This window comes from Pantherophis guttatus, chromosome 11 (assembly GCF_059756535.1).
Source record: "Pantherophis guttatus breed Tessera chromosome 11, ASM5975653v1, whole genome shotgun sequence".
Classification (NCBI taxonomy): domain Eukaryota; kingdom Metazoa; phylum Chordata; class Lepidosauria; order Squamata; family Colubridae; genus Pantherophis; species Pantherophis guttatus.
The window spans coordinates 14,637,070-14,660,203 of record NC_142073.1 but is presented as its reverse complement, the minus strand read 5'-3'; the positions used below and the strand labels follow the sequence as shown (position 1 = coordinate 14,660,203).

The 23,134-nt window shown below is 38.5% G+C and overlaps 1 pseudogene; it reads left to right on the top strand.

The window, feature by feature from the left end:
* The first annotated feature begins 22,427 nt into the window (after positions 1-22,427).
* Positions 22,428-22,481, top strand: LOC148112287 (U6 spliceosomal RNA; annotated as a pseudogene).
* Positions 22,482-23,134: the final 653 nt, after the last annotated feature.

Sequence of the window (23,134 nt, the reverse complement as noted above, 5' to 3'; positions counted from 1 at the left end):
TTAATATGATTTATTGGGTTAGGAATTGTGTTGGGGCGGGGTGCACTGAGGGAGCTCCATCAATCTCATTGTTCATATGTTGTGCACTGACAATAAAGATTTGAATTTGAATTATCGGTCAATGGCCAAAACTAAGTAACAATTTTAATTAGCAATTTTATGATGTTTGTGTGTCTATATTTTTCTTGACTGTACACCGCCTTGAGTCCTACGGGAGAAAGGCGGTATAGAAATATAATAAATAAATAAATAAATAAATAAATAAATAAATAAATAAATAAATAAATAAATAAAATAAAGTTCTGTCTGTCTATCTGGAACATTGCAGCACATTAAAAGCAGTCTATAGCAGAACGAGTAGCATCAATCTGTCTCTCTCGTCCTCTTCCTCTCTCCTCTTCCCTTCTCCATGTAAGGGATGAACTGATGTGCCGTTTTTGTTGACTGGTTCATCATGGAGGACCAAGCATTGTTATTAGCTGGGAAATTAGAGCTGACAGTATTTATTTTGGGAGCCAACTAATTAACTGCTTTTCTTGCCACATCCATTAATGGCTACATGGCATGGCATTTTTATTGACACAGTGAGAGAAATTACTTTCTGCAACAGTCCGTTGACAGCAGAGTGGAATGGTGGATCATTAGCAACTTGGTGCAAAGCTGATTTTCCTATCAGGATTATTCAAAATGACAGAATTGCTAAGTGACAACAGGAAAGGGTGAAGTATATATGTCCAAGTTAAGGGTTCAACACAACCCATTATTTAGTAATAATTTCAGACAGAGCTCAAATGTTGAATGTTGAAAATGTTTTGGTCTTGTTTTTAAATGGTTCTTTTTTTAAAAAAAAAAACCAAACTGAATACATCTCAATTGTTTTCCATAACTATTTCCTCTACTGAATAAGAAAAAGGACTGGGTAAAAGGAAAAAAACAAAATTAGGGTTAGGTTTAGGGTTATAAAAATATTTCTCTTTCTTTGAATGATACACGATACATGATTTTATTATTACACACATATACCTACACACACATTGTGTTATAAAAGTTCCCCATTTGCAAAAAAGAAAAAAAGAAAAAAGAACCCTTTAACATTTTAACTCAATATCTGGGAGTTTTAGACTTTCTCTTGGTGATTACTATACTTCATTTTATTGATTGTTTCTGTGAACTGTTCCTTTTCTAAAATAAATTGTATTAAAAGTCTTAAAGACAACATAAAAAAGATAACATAAACTAATATGAAATAGACAGCAAAGAAACAGAAGGAAAATATGGTTATCATGCATCCAGATATTTTTTTAAAAAAAGCTTTTCAAATGCATACGGTGATGTTGTCCAGATAGTGCTGCCTTTAGTTCAAAGCAGACATCTGTCATTGATTCTTTCTCTTTTTCATTCACATATTCATTCATTCAAGCAGAGTGCTGATGCATTTAAGAACGGGATAAAATCACTTACAGAATTTTTTGCAGGCTTAAAGCTAAAGGCTTGTAAAACACTTGAAAAGACTCATGAAGAGACACTTAAATAGTTATTTAACCACATTGTTTATGAAACCATTGAGTTCCACTGTTCATCATTTGTCTGCTTGCCTTGTCATGGACACTTGGAAAACATGAAAATGGGATGGTGGTTAGGTCAACTTTTCCTTTTCAATTGGAAATAAACAATATCTTCCCTGGGAGCTATTAAAAAATAGTGTGATTGATTATTGATTTGCTAAGGAAGTTTGACATCTTTTTGCCTGAGGATCCCAACTGAGATTAATGTGACTTAACTTCTGATTAAGCACGTATAAGATGATGCTATTATGATACCTTTTATTGTCTGGGATACAGCAAAAAAAAAAAAAAAACCCTATTAAAAAATATTATTGCCTCAATCCCTTAGTTGGTATATAACCAGTCCAATAAAAATGGTAAAATACATATGAAATCATTATACCAATAGAACTTAAGACTTATATGCCACTCCGTACTGATTTATAGCATTGTCTGAGCAGTTTACAAAGTCTGCATATTGTCCCCAGCAATCTGGTCCTCGTTTTATTGACTTCAGACATAAGGAAGGCTGAGTCAACCTTCAAAACCTGGCTGTGAGCAGAGTCAGCCTGCAATACTGCATTCTAACCACTATGCCACCACAGCTCCTATTATTATTTTTTGGTGATTCAAAACAAAACAAATAAATGAAAGAGTATCCCAAACTTAATAATATAAATAACATCATCTATAACAGTTACGTTATAAATAGTAACAATAGGTGCATCATGTAATAAGTTTAATAACAGCTAAATCAATAGTACTGAGACGCATTTTCTGGTAATTTATCTGAAAATAATATTCTATATCAATAGCCAAATCAGTATCAGAGTAGCCAGAATCCTGGATAATGTTATTTAGTGAATTCCAGATTCTTTCTCTCCTATTATATAAAATGTTTTCTGTATGTGTGTTAATAAGTGTAGAATAATAAAAGAGAAGGTTGAAACCTACCGGTAATTAGAGGAATTTTGAACTCTGGATATAAAGGTTTAGCAATTAAATTTGTATATGAGTATAATAAATATTACAGCAATTATCATTTCAAGCATTTTAGATATAGTTAAGAGAATATTCTTAAAGAATTTAAGCTAACAGAAATATAAAATAATAACCAAAATGAGTCCATGTACTTAAATATGACAAGGTCTCAGTTAATTACTTTATTTTCTGATTGGGTTCATATATAATTAAATCAGAGCCTGTTTAATCATTACAAATTCAGCGAGGTGGGTATACATGTCACGATAATAAAAGCAAACCTAAACAAACCACATTCAGTGAGAAATACATAGTCAGCCAGTACAGCTAATCCTTGATTTATGACCATAACTGAGCCCAAATTTTCTGTTATTTTGTGAGATATGTTTTAAGTGAATCCTGCCCCATTTTACGACTTTTCTTGCCACAGTGGTTAAGTGAATCACTACAGTTGCTCAGTTAGTAGCGAGGTTGTTAAGTGAGTCCGGCTCCCCCATTGTCTTTGCTTGTCAGAAGGTCACAAATAACCCCGGGACACTACAGCTGCCATAAATATGAACTAGCTGCCAAGCATATGAATTTTGATCGTGTGACATGGGAATGCTGCAATGTGATAAGTATGAAATTTTTTTATAAATTACCTTTTTTCAGTGCTGTTGTAACCTTGAATGATCACTAAATGAACTGTTGTAAATCAAGGACTACCTACCCATGTTTTCCCGAAAATAAGACCCTGTCTTATATTTTTTTGAACCCTGAAATAAGCGCTTGTCCTTATTTTCGGGGAGGTCTTATTATTTTGGGGTGCATGGAGCAAGACGGGGCTCCTCTTGCTATCTTACCTGATTTCCAGCTCTGTCTCCCTAACCCTAACCAGAGGAAATGGCGGGGACCGGCTACGCATGTGTTTAAATATTTTCAGGGAGGGCTTATTGTCAGGGAGGAATTATTATCAGGGAGGTCTTATTTTCAGGGAGGGCTTATTATCAGGGAATGTCTTATTTTCAGGGAAACACGGTATGTGTTCATATATTAATGTATTGTAATTTCACGTATTTTTACATGTGAAATCTAGCATGGTCCTTTACAGATATTGCAGTGCATAACACCACAAATCTGTAATCCTACATTTCACAATCAAGGGAGCAGACTGTTCTGAACAATGTGGGATAGGTGATATATAAATTGAATGATAAATAATAACAATTTTTTTAAAACTCCCTGAATATATCCAAGAGGAAGTCAGATTTTTTTCCTACCCTTTTCTAAAAATAAGATTGATTGATTGACGGATTGATGATTGATTTTGTGAAGGACAAATGTATTGGTAACAGTATTGAGAATGTGAACCTAACTGTGGCTCAGACTCAGTTACATCATGTTGAGTTTCGGAGAATTTTCTGTTTAGTTATTTTTTTTCTCTGTGTTTTTAATTTTACACTAGTTGCCCAGAGTCAAATTTGTGGATTTGGTGGTTATATAAATGAATGGTTATATAGCAATAGCGCTTAGATTTATATACCACTTCACAGGGCTTTTACAGCCCTCCCTAAGCAGTTTACAGAGTCAGCATATTGCCCCCAACAATCTGGGTGCTCATTTTACCGACCTTGGAAGGATGCAAGACTGAGTCAACCTTGAGCCGGTGAGACCCGAACTACCAAACTGCTGGCAGCTGGTGATCAGCAGAAGTAGCCTGCAGTACTGCATTCTAACCACTGTGCCACCACAGCTCTTCATTCATATAAATAAATGTATTTATTGTTTAGCGAGCACCACTCAAATGAGAACATATTGAGAGCATAACAGCACTCTTAGATAATTAAAATATACACCCAAAATAAATTTTCCTGAGAATAATATATAACAACTTTGCATTCATTAGACTATTCTATCTCCAGTGTCATTAGAATGTAGAATAACAGAATTGGAAGGGACCTTGGAGGTCTTCTAGTCCAACCCCCTGCCCAGGCAGGAAACCCTACACCACTTCAGACAAATGGTTATCCAACACCTTCTTAAAAACTTCCAGTGTTGGAACATTCACAACTTCTGGAGGCAAGTTGTTCCACTGATTAATTGTTCTTACTGTCAGGAAATTTCTCCTTAGTTCCACGTTGCTTCTCTCCTTGATTATTTCCACCCATTGCTTCTTGTCCTTCCGTCAGGTGCTTTGGAGAATAGCTTGACTCCCTCTTGTTTGTGGCAGCCAGGGACTTCATTCCAGGGACCATAGGTGGAGAAGATTGTCCATTCCAAAAACCTGGGAAAATGTTTTGGAAAAACCTGCAAAATAGTTACATACATATTTCCCGAAAATAAGACCCTGTCTTATATTTGTTTTGAACCCTGAAATAAGTGCTTGGCCTTATTGCCATGTGCTCAAAAGCCTGTTTGGGCTTATTATCAGGGGATGTCTTATTTTGGGGGGAAACAGGGTACATATATGTTTTAGGATGGTTAACAAGATAATCCAAGACTTGATAAAGAAAAGTAAAGGAGTTTAAAACCACAACAATGCCTGCCTGCTTTGTTATTTAGCAATGTGCCATGCATCGCTCTGTTGATGCAAACAAAAAAATGGTAATTATTCACTTTTTAAAAAGCTAAAGAAAGTAAAGTTAATGAAAGTTCTAAGATCAGTCCCAAGAGCCTTGCCTGCAGAGAACAGAACAGAATCACAAATTTCTTCTGAAGTTGCTTTGCATTAAGGCAATTCTGAATTAATTCAGATATATCAAATTGTATAATTTTCTTTTTCATCTTCCGAGGTCTCCTGGAGTGGGGAATGTAGAGATTCAAAATGATAATTTAAAGAATATAAATCTGAAGAAATAACTTTGAAAAATAATTGTGCCTCCCCTTAGAGCATTTAAGAGAACACAAAAAAAAAAAAGTATTCAGTCATGTAACAAATGACACCGTGCATTCTAAAATTCTCGGTCATACCCTTCAGTACTTTAATCATGTACATGATATCTCATTACACAAAATTAAGTGCTGCAATGAAAGCAACTGGTATTTTAAGGCTTAACAGATCAGCATGACAAGATCGAGAATTGAAGAAATATACAATGGGAAGTCATGATGTGTGGCCCATACTCCTACAAACTTCGAGTAGTCCTACATTCTCCTGAATGTGCGATTAGAGTTTTGTAGGCTGTGAAAATGTTACCAAGGCTTTAAAGAAAACCTGATTTTCATTGGATAAAATGCACTTTAAGCATGACGAAAATAGGATTTGTATTATTTAAAAAAGGATGTGGGACAAATAACAGCTTCCAACTAATGCATTTTCATAGTTTGACTTTAATATTAATTGAATACATCTAAGCTCTAATTATCTCATGAGGTTTTCATTAATTTAATAATGATGTTATCTAGTGAAGCTTCCAAATGGGGCTACTGTCTGGGTTAATTTGAACAAATAGTTGTGAGATACAGAAGTTACCCACTTGTTGATCGATGGTGACTAAAGAACATCGATTAACTATGGAATGTTTTTCAATATAGGTGAACATGAATTATGGAGTCCTCTTGATTTATCTATGAAATGCCTTATAGGTGTCTTGCTTTTCTGTGCATTACGATAAACGTTGTATTGTTATTTTAAGAACCATGACGATGTAGTACTTAGACTGCAGAACTTCAGGGCTAACTCATCGCTCACTCCAGGAGTTCGATCGTGACCGGCTCAAGGTTGACTCAGCCTTCCATCCCTCTGAGGTCAGTAAAATGAGGACTCAGATTATTGGGGGCAATATGCTGACTCTGTGAACCACTTCGAGAGGGCTATAAAGCACTGTGAAGCGGTATATAAGTCTAAGTGCTAAGTGGTTAGTGGTTTGCATCTCACCACCCATCCCTGTGGTGGGATGCAAATGGTTTAACAACTGATTCGGTGAGTGCATGCACCTAACACGCTTATGTGCAGCGTTCAAAACACAGCAATTTGAAGCTTAGCTGCTTATCTTCTAAGGCAGCCCCTGTAAGTAGAACAGCGGAGTTGTGGAAATCAGCTGTGCTGCATGAATCAGCTGAGCTAGAAAGAAGGAAATATAGGACAGGATAGGGCAAGGGTGGGCCAGCTGATCATTGGAACTACTGGCTCACCCGAACTGGTCCAAACCGGCTGAATTCCACCCCTCTATCTATCTATCTATCTATCTATCTATCTATCTATCTATCTACCTATCTATCAGCATCCTTCAGTCTCCAAAGACTATGGTATCGTGCTCTGGAAAGAGGTCCTAAAACAGCATCTGGTGTGACTAAAAAGGCCAATTCGAGAGTGGCAATCCCTTCCACACTGAGGGCAGATACATTCTGTCCCCTGCGCAGCCCCCAGATTTCACTGGACTGCCTCTTTGCCTCAGCCTGCCGAACAAGCGTCTCTTCGAATTGGAGAAGGCCATGCTGCGTCTTTAGCCTCCAAGCTGAACGATCGGAGGTCAAGGTTTCCCAGTTGTTAATGTACATTCCCAGGGCCTTTAGGTCCCTCTTGCAGATATCCTTATATCGCAGCTGTGGTCTCCCTCTGAGGCGCTTTCCCTGCACTAATTCTCCATACAGGAGATCTTTCGGAATCCGACCATCAGCCATTCTCACGACATGCCCCAGCCAGAGTAGACGTTGCTGTTTCAATAGTGTATACATGCTAGAAATTCCAGCACATTCCAAGACTGCTATTTGGAACTTTGTCCTGCCAGGTAATGCCAAGAATACATCGTATCTATCTATAACACACACACACACACACACACACACACACACACACACACACACACACATATATATATATACACACACACATACAGAGAGAGGGGGGGAGACGGAGGGAGGGAGGGAGGGAGAGAGAGAGAGGGGGGGAACTATTGAATCCTGCCTTTCTTTGAACACATGATACTTACAAGGGCTAACATGAAACAAAATCAAAGCAAGAATAAAATTAAAACACAAATTAAAAACAGAATTAAAACTCATTAAGAAAACTATAAAAATAACAAAACACCAATACGCTCCCAACTTCATCAGCTAAATCCCATTTACATGTTAAAGGTCTGCCTTAATAAAAACGTTTTCCTCTGCTAGAGGCAGCATAATGGAGCACCACCAATCTGACCTTCCTTGATAGGGATTTTTCAAAGCCTTGGAAACACCAGTGAGGATAAAACTTCTTTAGTGTTCAAATCAGATAAACCTCTCAAGTTCATGGAATCCTAGAGATGCTTTTGTGAGTTTAATGGCTGGACAGTCAGGCTATGGTTCCTGCTGGGTGATACTTTGCATATAATTATGCATATCTATGTGCTACATAAGTTACATAACATGTCATTCAATAATACTCTTCATTTCGGAGGACTTATTTGCTCTCTTTTGCCCCAACCTTCTTTTTGTTCAGGCTATCAATTTGTTTTATGGCAGGCAGCGAGAAGGCGGCCGAAACCCCAAGCAAGATTTGGATTGCATTTGTTGCTCTATCACTTCCAAACAGTTTCCTTGTAATTGTCTTCTTAAACAGGCCCATGACAATTCTTTGTAGGAATTTCTTTTTTGTATGGGAACAATAAATTTAATTAATGCCCATAAAGCAAGTGTACACATTTGCAATACAGCTTACCGAAAGCACTAAGAAGACTCTTTCCCCTGGAAAAAAAAAATGAATATTTAAACATTTAGAGATGATTCCGTGAGCATTACTATTTTTCTTGTGCAGAAATGCGAGGCACATTTTGCTGCTTTGTACCCAAGTGTGCTTAGTTTAGATGAAGATATGAGACTATAATGAGCCGTCCTGTCCCTGTGCAGCATGCTTAGTATGTAATTGCTTCACATTTTTTTTTTCCTTGGGAGCTCCTTGAAAAGTTTAGAAGTAACACTAACACCTTCAGTTAAGTGTGTGTGTGTGTGTATTGTGTGTGTGTGTATGTGCGCGCACGTGGGTATAGCACATAGCATTGCATTTAGCATTTTAGTCTTATATAGCATCCCATAGCTATATAAGCTATATAATCTAAATAGCAAGCCCTTTAGATTACTCTCTAGGAAGTTTACAATGTAGCAGTATAGTAAAACTGGCGAGAAGCTCTGCCCACTGACCCCGACGTCACATGCGAGACATCTCCATGGTCATGTGGCCAGCATGACTCAATGCCAAAGGTGCACGGAACGCTGTTACCTTCCCACCCAAGGTGGTCCCTATTTTTCTACTTGCATTTTTTACGTGCTTTCGAACTGCTAGATTGGCAGAAGCTGGGACAAGGAACGGGAGCTCACTCCATTATGCAGCACTAGAGATTTGAACCACTGAACTGCTGACCTTTGGATCGACAAGCTCAGCGTCTTAGCCACTGAACCATCACATCCACTCGATTCTGGGCTTTTTTCTTCTAGCAGCCAGCAGGCCCTATGCTGCCCTATGCTGCCTAGTGAGGAATGGGACTTATGACTATGTTGCTTGTATCTTTATAATTTATATTGTTTTATTTAGTTTCCTAGCATGATTTTGATTGCTTATTTATTTATTTCCTATGACTCTCTCTAAGTGTTGTATCTTATGATTCATGATGAATGCATTTTTTATGTACACTGAGAGCTTATGCACCAAAGACAAATTCCTTGTGTGTCCAATCACACTTGGCCAATAAAGAATTCTATTATCTTCTGGAGTTTATTTCTAGCACCCATTAACCAAATATATTAAGCAAAGGAACTTAGGGTACACTTACAACTGAAAACAGTAGTAAGCTACTTAAAGAAAATAAGTTCCTCATATGGAATTCTCATTTTTTTCCTAGCCTTCTGATACCAGTTTCTGGAGTTATAACATCCACAGATCTATTTTCTCTGTCTCTTTCTCCCTGCAAATCTTATTTCCATTCAATAGCTTTCATCTTCACTGATATGTGTCTTGCATTCAAGCGCAATCACCTTTCTGACTGCTTGTCGTCACTGGAACTGGCCTTATTTCTCTGACTTTGCTCAGTCCTGCTCTTATGAAGCTGACTATGATTTTTACCCGTCTTTGCCTTTTCCAATATATTGGCAGCTATATCTCCTATTTACTCCCTAACTATCTTGCTGCCATTTTAACTCTGTAACTTATTCTGGTTTTGGCTCAGCATCCTAAATCCTTCTTCCATAGTCCATTTGGCTTTCATTTCTTCTTCTTTGGCAGCATTGTCATTTTTATTTCTGAATAAGTCAATATTCATGATGATAAGTCTTTGATACAGCTTCCTCACAGTTATTTTCTCTTACTCTCACTTTGATCAATATCCTTTGGTCCTCTTTTAGTTTGAATATTAATTTACATTAATCTTCATCAACCTTCACAATCTTCATTATTTGGTGATTTAAGATAATACCTACACAAAGATGCAAACACATGCACACACACAATTCTATCTCTTTCTGCCTCTATCTCTATCATCTCTATCTCTATCATCTCTGTCTATCTCTATATCTACATACTCACATATATACATACACATATACAGGGGTGAAATTCAGCAGGTTCTGACAGGTTCTGGAGAATCGGTAGTGGAAATTTTGAGTAGTTTAGAGAACCAGCAAATACCACCTCTGGCTGGCCCCAGAGTGGGGTGGGAATGGAGATTTTGCAGTATCCTTCCCCTGGAGTGGGGAGGGAATGGGTATTTTGCAGTATCCTTCCCCTGGAGTGGGGTGGAAATGGAGATTTTGCAGTATCCTTCCCCTGGAGTGAGGTGGGAATGGAGATTTTGTAGTATCCTTCCCCTGGGTGGGAATGGAGATTTTGCAGTATCCTTCTCTTGGAGTGGGGTGGGAATAGAGATTTTGCAGTATCCTTCCCCTGCCATGCCCACCAAGCCACGCCCACCAAGCCACACCACACTCACCAAGCCATGCCCACAGAACCGGTAGTAAAAAAAGTTGAGTTCCACCACTGCACATATACATACACATATATGTACACATACATGCACACACACACACACACACACACACACATATAATGTTTTAGTTAAACATTTTAACTATCTGCAAAACAATTAAGGATAATATATTTTAGAACTGCCCAGTGAAAGATGTCAATAAATATTCTCAGCCATCCAGGTAGAGTTGTCCAGAAGCTGAGTCATGGCAACTGGGTTTCTTAGCTTGTTGAGTTGAAACATTTTGCTGCATTTTATTTGAGAGTTATGTTATAAATGATTATAATCAACAATAACATACACATACTGTATGTGTGTGTGTGTGTGTGTGTGTGTGTGTGTGTGTGTGTGTGTGTATACCATGTTTCCCCGAAAATAAGACCCTGTCTTATATTTTTTTGAACCCCGAAATAAGTGCTTGGCCTTATTTTTGGGAGGTCTTATTATTTTGGGGCACGTGGAGCAAGATGGGGCTCCTCTTACCATCTTATGTGTACTCCTCTTACCATCATTTATGTGATTTCCAGCTCTGTCTCCCTAACCCTAACCAGAGGAAATGGCGGAGACCGGCTGTGCATGCAGTTAAATATTTTCCGGGAGGGCTTATTTTTCGGGGGGTGGGGAGGCTTATTTTAGTGCATGCGCTCAAAAGCCCGATTGGGCTTATTATCAGGGGATGTCTTATTTTCAGGAAACAGGGTATGAATATATATGTACATGCCCACACGAACACACACATACACACACGCTTGAGGCTATACTATACATTCTTTTACGCCATATAGATGCCAAAGGCTTACTGACAGGCTAACTACAATATTACGGTGCCATCTAGTGCACCATTCTGATGGATTACAACTCTTGAAACAGATATTTCTCTCTGTGTTCATTGAAATCTGTATCTACGTGGCTGCACTAACACAGAGATACCCTGGTTGTATTTACGCAACATGCTAGGTAATTAACACTCACACACATACATAAATAAGTTCAAGGATGGGATGGTTAGTATATAAACATGCCTGTTAGGTCTTTCTTGCCTAGATGAGTGTGTTTTGTTAAGCCATCCACTACATTTCCAGGATTAAGAAATGTACTACTACAACGGAAAATAGACACACAATTTGGGACATTCCCATTAAAAGAAGTCTCTAAAAAAGGCACTACATGTCAAAATCATTGTCGGAACAAGAGGCTTATACCTTAGTACATAATAAATCAAATTGCACAGGATAATGAATGTGGTTGAGAACAGTTCCAAATGTACACCTGAATTTCGACAAAAGTGAGATTTTCTAAAGGAGTCAAAATTACAGGTTTCTGCGAATAGGTTCTACTAGCTTTATATAATTGGTTATCTTTACAAGTTTGGGCTATTTCAATTCTTGTAAATGGATGCTTCAAAGATGAAGAAGACCAGTTCTGGAGAACTGGTAGTGGAAATTTTGAGTAGTTCAGAGAACCGGTAGTAAAAATTCTGACTGGCCCTGCCCCCATCTATTCTCTGCCTCTCAAGTCCCAGCTGATGGGGAGGGAATGGAGATTTTGCAGTATCCTTCCCTTGCCATGCCCAAGCCATGCCCACCAAGTCACACCCACAGAACCGGTAGTAAAAAAATTTGAAACCCACCAATGAAATACACAATCCAGAATATATTTAAAATGCACCTGTTAATGGCTAAATTATTTTCATTGTCCTTTGGAATGAAGATTGATCTTCCGAGAAGGATCTGTGCTAAAATTAGGGACTGGCTAGATTCTCTATGTCGATTATTTACAAGTAATTCTCAACTTACAACAGTTCGCTTGAAGTTTAAAAAGTGACTTATGACCATTTTTCACACTTTAGGACCATTGCAGCATCTCCATGGTCACGTGATTTACATTCGGATGCTTGACAACTGACTCACATTTACGACGGTTCCAGTGTCCCTGAGTCATGGGATCCCCTTTTGCGACCTTCTGACAAACAAAGTCAATGGGGAAATCAGTTTCACTTAACAACCCTGTGGCTAACTTAACAACTGCACCGATTCACTTTACAGCGGTGGCAAGGAAAGTTGTAACATGGAGCAAAACTCACTTAACACATTTCTCACTTAGTAACAGAAATTTTGGGCTCAATTGGGGTTGTAAATTGAGGACTACCTGTATTATGCCCTAAAACAGGGGTCACCAATCTTTTGGACCTCACAGACCACTAAATTCATAATTTTAAATCCCAGGGACCATTAATATGATTTGCCTAATGACCAGCTGGGTGGGCATGGCCAGTGGTCATGTGACTGGGTGGGTGTGGTCAATTCAATGTCACTCACATCAACCCTCTACTTGCCCCTCCCCTCCCAGCCACTCCTCCCCTCCCCACCCAGGCTCCTTAGGGCCCCAACAGGAAGCAGTTGTTGGAGCTAAGCAGCCACCATGAGAAAGAGTTGGCAAAACAGCTCAGTTCAAATTGGATCTGACCGAGAAGGAGACTCACCAGAAGCACCTCACTGAGGACTATGAGCATAGGTTTTCCAAGCAGAGCGAAGACCTGTGGGAAGGCAAGGCCAGGTACTGGCGCCTGGAGGCTTAGCAGGATAAGATGGTCAGCCAGTTCCAGCCATGATGCAGTCCCACTGGAACAAGGCCGTCCGGCTCTTCACCACCAGCAGCACTTCCCTCCAGCCTTCGCCCAAAGGCCCACACCAGGAGGCCGAAGCAGATCCCAAGTTGGAATTTCTTCCCCCCTCTGACCCACACAAGACCCGAAAGGGGAGACTCTCTGCAACAACACAAACATTCATTGCACGTATCTATCCCAGGGGCCATAGTTTGAGGACCCCTGATTTAGTGCAATATAAAAAATGCAAATACTTTTTCTGTGGACCACCAAAATTTTCTTGTGGACCACCAGTGGTCCACAGACCACCAGTTAGTGACCGCTGCCCTAATAGATTACACACATTTGGAAATGCCAGTAATTGGGAATGAAGTCTTGTGAGGCAAGATTGGAGGGAGTCGAGTATGTTTAGATTTGAGAAAAGCCCACAGAGAAAGGATGCCACACACTCAAGATTTGACATGTCTTTTCAGGCATAACGTTCTGAGTATGTGTGAAGTTAAATTCTGCTTAAATCCTTGGGAAAAAAAATCTTGTTCAGAATACGAGCATTTTGAGAATCAAAACAATTGTCAAGGGACAGAGAAGGTCCCCCTTCCCTGAGGTATTTCAGCAAAGTTTGGATTCTTTAATTTCTTTCACTGAACAGATGGCTGGATGTGATGACCTAAATAACCCATTAGAAGTCCTTTATTTTATTTTATTTTTTTATTTGCACATATGCCACGTATCATCACCATCATCATCAGGATCCCAGTTCTTCTAAGGAGGGATAATTTCGAAAGGGACCAAAATAAAATAAAAGAAATGAACGCATATATAAAAATGCTAGAGAAGCCTGCTTTGTGTTATGCAACATGAACACAGTTAACAAAGGAAATAAATAAATCCCTGGCAATTCTTTGGTGAAATCAGACTGAGGAGTGATTGGCGCTTGGAGAAGGCTGCCAGGTGTTTGCATCATTCTCGGGAAAAAAAAAACGCACCTCAGTAAGTGTTTCAAACAGCAAAATGCCAAGCAAGGCACTTCAGTAAGTGAAATGTTGATGCTGCCGCAAAGAACGCCGAAGAATGGGTTTTGTAAAGAGGTGAAGAGACAGCAGGTGATTTCCATAAGCATCTTGTAATAGGTGGGTCTAAGTTTCATGATACACTCGGATGCCGTGGATTGCGGTAACAATTCAGCAACAAAAGCACCATTCAAGTGTGTTGAAAGACAATGCGCACACCCTCGCCTACAAAAGGGGGAGAATCGAGAAGCGTCAATTTGAGGGTTTTGGAATTTGCTCTTCGTTTTGTGTGTGTGTGTGTGTCACATTAATATTTAAGGGACAGTGACACGCATTCTGGAGTGTCTTCAGGGAGCATCTGTGTGGTACTTGGCACTTATCTCTAAAATTCTAATACGGGGGAGCAACGGTATTTATGGAAATAGCTAGTCAAGTGCAATCAAGGGTATGTTTACGGGAAGAGAAAAGAAAACGATTCGTGGAAAGCACTTTGCTCGCTACAGTAAACGAAGAGAGTTCTTTTCATTGTGAGTAAACATGATTTTGCTCTCTAGCAAAAAATTATTCAAGATGAAGCATCGAGCCGGTACTCACCATGCAAAATTGAGATTGTATTAATGGTGGTATAATGTTGAAGAAGCTCAGATCTAGCCATGGTCATAGAAGCTGACTTTGCTGGTCATTGACTGAATAAATATTATTGATGGATCAGCTGTGTGCCTCAGAGTCAGTCGCATATTTTCTCAGCCCTACCTACTTCATGGGAGGAAGGAGCATGTAGAGATAAAAATAGGGAAAAAAAAAGATGCAATTTTAAAAGTACATTTCATACAGAAATTTCATACATTTCAAGCAGTATCTTTGCAGTAATTTATGTTGTGTTTCTTTGGAGATAGGTTATCTAACTCTGGTTTAAACAAAGCAAAGCATGTTTTCTGAAATTTCTTTAAAGCATTCTTTCTCAAACTCATTTTTTTTTCTACCTACACTGAAACTTCTTTCCACTACAACATTTTTAAAAATATCATCATTCTCATCCTCACCCTCACCATCATCATGATCAATCTCTTTCGTAGAAGTCTAATATTAGTTCTTCCTAATGGGCCACAGAAAATTAATGTGTTTGAAATATTTTGTTTGAACTGAAAGGCACTTGTTCTCACTACTCATTCTCAAATTCAAAATGATGATCATCATATTCAGAACTAGGTTTTCAGCATAATATTTTTAAAAACTTTTATTGTTTTATTACTATACATTATGACAAACACATAACATACAACATATAAATATATTCTCTTTTTAACAAGTGTTTCTTCGTGGTCTGCTTTCCATTGTGATCCACCCCCCACCATGTCTCTCATATTGTTTCATTTTCTTCATTGTCCCCTTTTTGATTGATTACAATATATTTTCAAATCCTAATAACCTTAATTTTATACATTTCTATATATTTATTTCAGATTCCTGAAAAACCCATTAATGCTTAACTTTTTCCCCCTTAAAATAATTAGCTAATATCTATACATATAAATATACATATATATATTTGTTGCATGCATATTTTACATTTTATATTCTCCTCTATTTCTGTTGTTCTTTATTTCTACTCTCAAGCCATTCATACCATTTGTTCCAAATTGTATAGTAATCTGTCTCTTCTTTTATTTTATTTTATTTATTTTATTAATTTGTCTATCTCAGCACATTCTAAAACTTTTTTTATCACTTCTTCATCTGTTGGTGTTTCTTCCTGTTTCCATTTTTGTGCGTATGTTATTTGAGCCGCTGTTATGATGTGTAAAATCAGATATTTTATTTCTTTGGTATATGTTGGTTTTCAGCATAATTTATTGATACTATATATTCATTCTCTAAGCGCTGCTGACTTGCATTGAGCATCTTAGCAACTAATTTGAAGTCCCTGCATTTAGAAGTTTCAATATCCTTCCACATTCAATACTCAAACCTTGTGGTGTGAAAGAGTTCAGATTTGCTTATTTGCAAAGGCCAACCACAAATGTCACAACATATTTCTGCCCTAGCCCCACGCAGTACATAATTCATGTGCATTCTGACAACCAGAACAATGCCATGTGCCAATTTTGCGGCAATCAAAGAGACACGGGAAAACACTGCAAGAATGCTGAACTGTGCCACTCATCATATTTTATTGTGCGACTGAAATACTGCCCAACTCCAAAAGGTTGATAGACTTCTAAAAGAGGTCAGAGGAACGGCAAAAAGAGAAGAGTTGTATTTTTATTTTTATTTTTTGCTAAATTTCATGATTGGCATGAAAAAACCTCACACTGCCCCAAGGATAATTAATAACTCACTTGAAAGAGAAATGTATGAAGCTGAAGGAAAAAAATAGCTAATCATTTTATATCAGAAGATACCAACTAGTGGTAGGTTTCAAATGTTTTTACTACTGGTTCTGTGGGTGTGGCTTGGTAGGCGTGGCTCAGTGGGCGTGGCAGTGGAAGGATGCTGTAAAATCTCCATTCCCTCCCCAATCCAGGGAAGGATACTGCAAAATCCACATATCCTCCCAATCAGCTGGGACTTGGGAGGCAGAGAATAGATGGGGGTGGAGCTAGTCAGAATTTTTACTACCGGTTCTCAGAACTACTCAAAATTTCCTCTACCGGTTCTCCAGAACTGGTCAGAACATACTGAAACCCACCTCTGATACCAACCAGATATGTATAAAGGATAAATTGAAATAAGGGAGAAAAAATGGATATGCAAGAAATGTTTACCGATGTGAAATTGTTGAAAAGAAGAAAATTGTAAAAAAAAAATTTTGGTATTAAAAAACAAAACAAAACTGTTTAATAAAAAATATTATTAAAAAAAAAAGAAGATACCAACATTTACTTTTAAAGTTTGGTCTTCAGATTTTGGGTTTCTTTTCTGTCTTCTTGATTTTGCTGTGTTAAAATAAATACTACTTTTAAAAAATAATTTTCATTCTATTGCATGGATAAGAAATTGCTTTCAAAAATTTAGACTTCTATTTTAATGGTTTGTCTGTTCTGTTTTAATTGTTGTGAGCCGCCCTGAGTCCTGTGGAGATAGGGTGGCATACAAGTCCCGACAAACAAACAAATAAATAAATAAATAAATAGATAGATAGATAGATAGATAGATAGATAGATAGATAGATAGATAGATAGATATTACTGCCTAGAGCAGGGGTCCTCACGGTCCCTCAGACTGTTGTGGGGGGGCAGGCAGACCGGCTGGGTGGGTGTGGCTAGGTGGGCATGTGACTGGGTGGGCATGGCTAGGTGGTCATGTGACTGGATGGGTGTGGCCAATTTAATAGTCTATTAAACAAGGCACACAAATTAAACTTTAATTCGTTTTGCTCCTGGGGGTGTTTTATTGGCTTTTGTTTGCATGTTGCTCTTTTGGTTGACTTTTCTTTTTACTAGATCATTTTTCCAGACTCCTCCTTGTTTAGGAGTCTAGTGGCCCACTTCAGAAAACTCAGTTTTGCAGCAATTCTTCTCAGCTCCAAGGAGCTTACAATCAAGTTCCTCTCTGTGTGTGTCTCTTCTCTCTCTCTCTCTCTCTCTCTCTCTCTCTCTCTCTCTCTCTCTCTCTCTCTCTCTCTCTCTCTCTCTTTCTCTCTTTCTGTCTCTCTCTCTTTATCTATCTTCTGGAGGCAGGGGAGGTGAAAAACAGGCAGTTTTCGCCCATTTTTTTTTTTTTTTTTTGTCTCCTGGGGCATCTGTGCACCACATTTTTCACCTCCCCCACCTCCAGCAGCCTTCTGCAGGCCAAAAACAGGCAAAAATGGCCCATTTTTTGGCCAAAAACGGACCGGTTTGGCCCATTTTTTTGCCTCCTGGGGTGTCTATCTGCCCCATTTTTCATCTCCCCCACCTCCAGAAGCATACTGCAGGCAAAAATTGTTGGCCTTACCTTTCAGTTCCAGCCTGCCCGGCTTGGGAATGTAAGTCCTGAGCTCGGCTGATGGGTGAGCGGGGCGATGCAGGCAGGGCAACCTTGTGGTCCTGCGCGGGCCAGATAAATGGCTTCAGTGGGCCTTACTATGGCCCACGGGCCGTAGTTTGAGGACCCATGGCCTAGAGATTGGCACGAAGGTGAGAATGGGCAGAATTTCAAGGAGGCTCTTTGCTTTAACAAATGATTGTTTGATATATCCTTTGCAAAACACCTTTTCAAAGTAATGTGAGCCTGTTCCATTTGTTTCAACATTGTGACATCCTCCTCCAAAGGAAGCTTTTTGAAACTAAGAATGTTTGTTTGAACATTCAAACAAACACATCACCTTTCTTCTGTCTGCATTCTAAAGCAGTTGTTTCTTTTCTTTGTACATACATTGGGGAAAAATGGATATAAAATATTTGGTTTATAAAAATTTGGGTGCAGAATTTATTTCTTAGACTAGGAAGCAGGCAATTGCAAACCGCTTTAAAAAAAACTGTTCCAGGAAAACTGCAAATGTTTATCCGGGCTCATCAGGGGTCAAGACTAACTTGAAGAGAAAGAAGGAAAAAGAAAGAAAGAAAGAAAGAAAAAAAGAAAGAAAGAAAGAAAGAAAGAAAGAAAGAAAGAAAGAAAGAAAGAAAGAAAGAGAAGGAAGGAAGGAAGGAAGGAAGGAAGGAAGGAAGGAAGGAAGGAAGGAAGGAAGGGAGAAAGAGAAAGAGAGAGAGAGAGAGAAAGAAAGAAAGAGAAAAAGAAAAGAAAGAGGAAGGGAGGGAGGGAGGAAGGAAGAATGAAAGAGAAAGAAAGAATGAAAGAAGAAGGAAGGAAGGAAGGAAAAAAGAGAAAGAGAAAAAGAGAAAACTAACCTACTCCATAGTGTAGGGATCAAAATATTATAAAAGTAGGAATATGGAAAGGCAGAATTATGGAGAGCAGTAGCAGCAAAATGTCCTAGTAAGAATAATAGTAGTAATACTAATATAGTATGAATCATTTATGTTTTGGATTGTTACAGTCTTCAGCCATATAGTTAATGTTTTATATCACTTCTTTGTGTAACCTATAATACTGATTAATATCTATCTCGAAGCACAATTGTTTTGCACAGGACACTCCCCCCATAAATATTATTCCAATAGTTTCCTTTAGTAATAATAAAATCATACTGCAATGAAATATGATTTTAAAATGTATTATTATTATTTCCAAAGCTCATTGGGTTTTAGCATTATGACCAGGTTGAGATTGGTATTTAAATTAATTGTGACAGCCATATCAATTAGATGTGTGACTTTTAAAGCTAATTAGAGTATTAGGGGTTTTAATTGGGTGTCTGTCTTAGTGAAATATCTAATTTATGCATTAAATTAATGAAATTAAGATGGAATCATTATAAATTTCCACTTTTATAGTTCCGGAAGCTCTACAGTTGCATGTCATATTTAAATAAATTGAAGTTTCATCTCTGCCACCTTTTCTTGAAATTCAAAATATTCTTTTCTTTTCTTTCTTTCCAGTTTCAAGCTAGGTAGGTTTTATTCTCAAATCCTACCCATCGACCAGTGTATGCTATTAAGCAAAACAAGTGTGGGATTAAAAGAGAGAAAAGAGAGAGAGAGAGGGTGGGGGAGGGGAGAAAAGCAATTGACAAATGGCCAACTGCTTACAATCATTTTTCCTTCATTCAAAACTGTAACCATTGGCTGCATATCGGTTAGATAAAGGTAAAGGTTCCCTCACACATATGTTGTCGTCATTCCTGACTCTAGGGGGCGGTGCTCATCTCCGTTTCAAAGCCGAAGAACCAGCACTGTCCAAATATGTCTCCATGGTCACGTGGCCGGCATGACTCAACACCAAAGGCGTACAGAACGCTGTTACCTTCCCACCAAAAGTGGTCCCTATTTTTCTACTTGCATTTTTTACATGCTTTCGAACTGCTAGGTTGGCAGGAGCTGGGAGAAGTAACAGGAGCTGCACTAGGGATTCGAACCGCTGAACTGCCAACGTTTCGATCGACAAGCTCAGCTTCTTAGCCACTCAGCCACCACGTCCCTTCTATTAGATATTAGTTTACAAAAACTATTTCAAGGGACGCGTGATGAAGCCTGTTGGCTAACACGACATACATCTTTTCAAATCATGAGGGCAAGTACAATTCTGAATGGCTTTTATGGATCGGTGCCTTAAAGTTCTTCCCAAGGTGTCTATGCACACATATGCAATATGTCCAGAAAACAATTAATCTAGAACTTTTCAAAGCGGGTATATACACACTATGGAGATTTCAGAGAACATTGGCTTGGCAATTTTTCCATAGGTTTTTTGCTGGACCATTTGAAATTTGTTTTTTTTTTTTCTCCATTCTTGATCTTTCTGAGCAATATTTCGAGAATATCGAAGCTATCTTGTTTCAATGGATCAGATTTAATAGTTTTTAAAAATATTTTCACCATGTTCCCTCCCCGTAACAAAAGGAGGGGACAGCCCAGTGGTGGAATTTAATTTTTTTTTCTACCGGTTCTGTGGGTGTGGCTTGGTGGGCAGGCTTGGTGGCCATGGCAGGGGAAGGATACTGCAAAATCCCCATTCCCTCCCCACTCCAGGGGAAGGATACTGCAAAATCCCCATTCCCTCCCCACTCCAGGGGAAGGATACTGCAAAATCCCCATTCCCTCCCCATTCCTGGGGGAAGGATATTGAAAAATCTCCATTCCCACCCCACTCTGGGGCCAGCCACAGGTGGTATTTGCCGGTTCTCCGAGCTACTCAAAATTTCCACTACCGGTTCTCCAGAACCTGTCAGAACCTGCTGAATTGCACCCATGAGGCAGCCACAGATGTTTTAATGGTTCCACATTATAGCCTGTGTTTGGATTTTTTTATTGAATATATTTGAAATGAACACAGTTGTCCTAGTTCATTTTAATTGTGTTTGGGCCCTCTAATGCAAATGAGTATTTCTTGTCTGTTTCTGTTCTTCTTCTGTTCTGTTCCTATTTAGTCTGACTAAACTGACTTTGAAACTTTAAAAATGAAATGATAATATTTGCCATGGCTATCCAAGACCAATTTGACTTTCACCCATTCATATAGAGTTGTGACTTAACCATATTTGGTCAACCAAAGGCATACAAGGAGGACATAGCCATGTTCTGTTAAAATAATCTTCAAAAATATTCTTCGGATCATAATAAAAGCTGATCTCATAATGAATTATTTTGTTGTACATGCTGTAATGTGCACATTTGATGATCGTGGTGGAGCCACAGTGGCGCAGTGGTTAGAATGCAGTACTGCAGGCTATTTCTGCTGACTGCCGGCTGCCAGCAATTTAGCAATTCGAATCTCACCAGGCTCAAGGTTGACTCAGCTTTCCGAGGTCGGTAAAATAAGGACCCAGATTATTTGGGTCAATATGCTGACTATGTAAAAAGCTTAGAGAGTGATGTAAAGCACTGTGAAGCGGTATATGAGTCTAAAGTGCTATTGCTATCGTTTTAATTGCCATTTTGCAGTTTGGATTACAAAGCACGGTATTCTTACCCAAAAGGCAAGATAATAAGGGGTTGCAGCAAATCTTAAATATGAAGATCTAAAACTGGATCATCCTACATCGCAAAATCTGTTCGTGCATATACGAGTTTGTGCATATGTTTCCACTGCAGCAGAAACAAGCATTTTAAAATAACATACAATCTCATATGCATAAACAATGAAAAAAAAGAGAATTAATTTACATAGAAATAGGGCTATCGCGTATTATGTGCGAAGATCACCACCCCTGCTAAAAGATTTGCATTTGACATTTAAGTTTTAACAGGCAATTAAATTTCAATTTGGACTATGATGGAAAGCAAATCTTTTATCCCCTGCTTGCCATGTAAATAAGTATACATTGTTATATCAAATGGCATTGTTGTTAAAAGCTTTGTGTTATAATAACTTGAAGAAAAGCACTAATATGAACTTTGATAAATTTATGAGAGCAATTCTATATGAGCATTTCCAAACAGATCCTAAAGTTTCAAGGGTGTATATGCTATATGTGACATAGAAATTGTCAAAAGTTCATAATCTGATTTGGAATATGATGCAATTTGACGCAACAAGATAGATGGGCATTGTAGAAAAGAATGTGAACTCTACATGTATTTCTTCTTGATCAATTAGCTTGAAAATGACCTGGTTGCTTTTCAAATTGACAGGAAGATTGTAACCATCAAGGGATTTTGGCTCAAAGAGAAAAAAAAAGGTTGCTTATGGATGTTTGACATTTCTTCTCTTTTTAAATGTCTTCTTCAAAAATAAAACTTCAAGAGTTAATTATATGGGTGACAAAGCTTAACTGTCCCAACTCTGTCACAAAACACAGCAGAAGCAACCATCTCAGGAAATTGTCTCTTTCGTGCTTGCTTTGGCAGCACATATACTAAAATTGGAACGATACAGAGAAGATTAGGAAATTGTCTCTTTCCTTCCCTCACCACTGAGCAGAAGTTTGAATAAATAATTACATCTTCAGCTGATAAGGGTTTTTCTTTGGTGACTTTGATTTCATTATTTATTTGTTTAATTTGTATCTCGTCTTCATTATTTTTACAATAACTCAAGGCAGTGAACATATCTAACATACCTTCCTCCACCTATTTTCCCCACAACAACAACTCTGTGAGATGAGTTGGGCAAGAGTGACTGGCTCAGGGTGACCCAGCTCGCCTTCATGGCACAAGTGGGACTAGAACTCATTTTGTAGCCAGGTGCCTTCACCATCAGACCAAACTTTTCAGAAGTTGTTTGCCTCTGTCTTCTTCCTAGAGTTGAGGGGTAGGGCTCAAGGTCACTTACCTAGTTTTGTTCCTAGGTAAAGGTAAAGGTTCCCCTCACAAATATGTGCTAGTCGTTCCCGACTCTAGGGGGCAGTGCTCATCTCCATTTCAAAGCCAGCACTGTCCGAAGATGTCTCCATGGTCATGTGGCCGGCATAACCCAATGCCAAAGGTGTACGGAACACTGTTACCATCCCACCAAAGGTGGTCCCTATTTTTCTACTTGTATTTTTTTACGTGCTTTTGAACTGCTAGGTTGGCAGAAGCTGGGACAAGTAACGGGAGC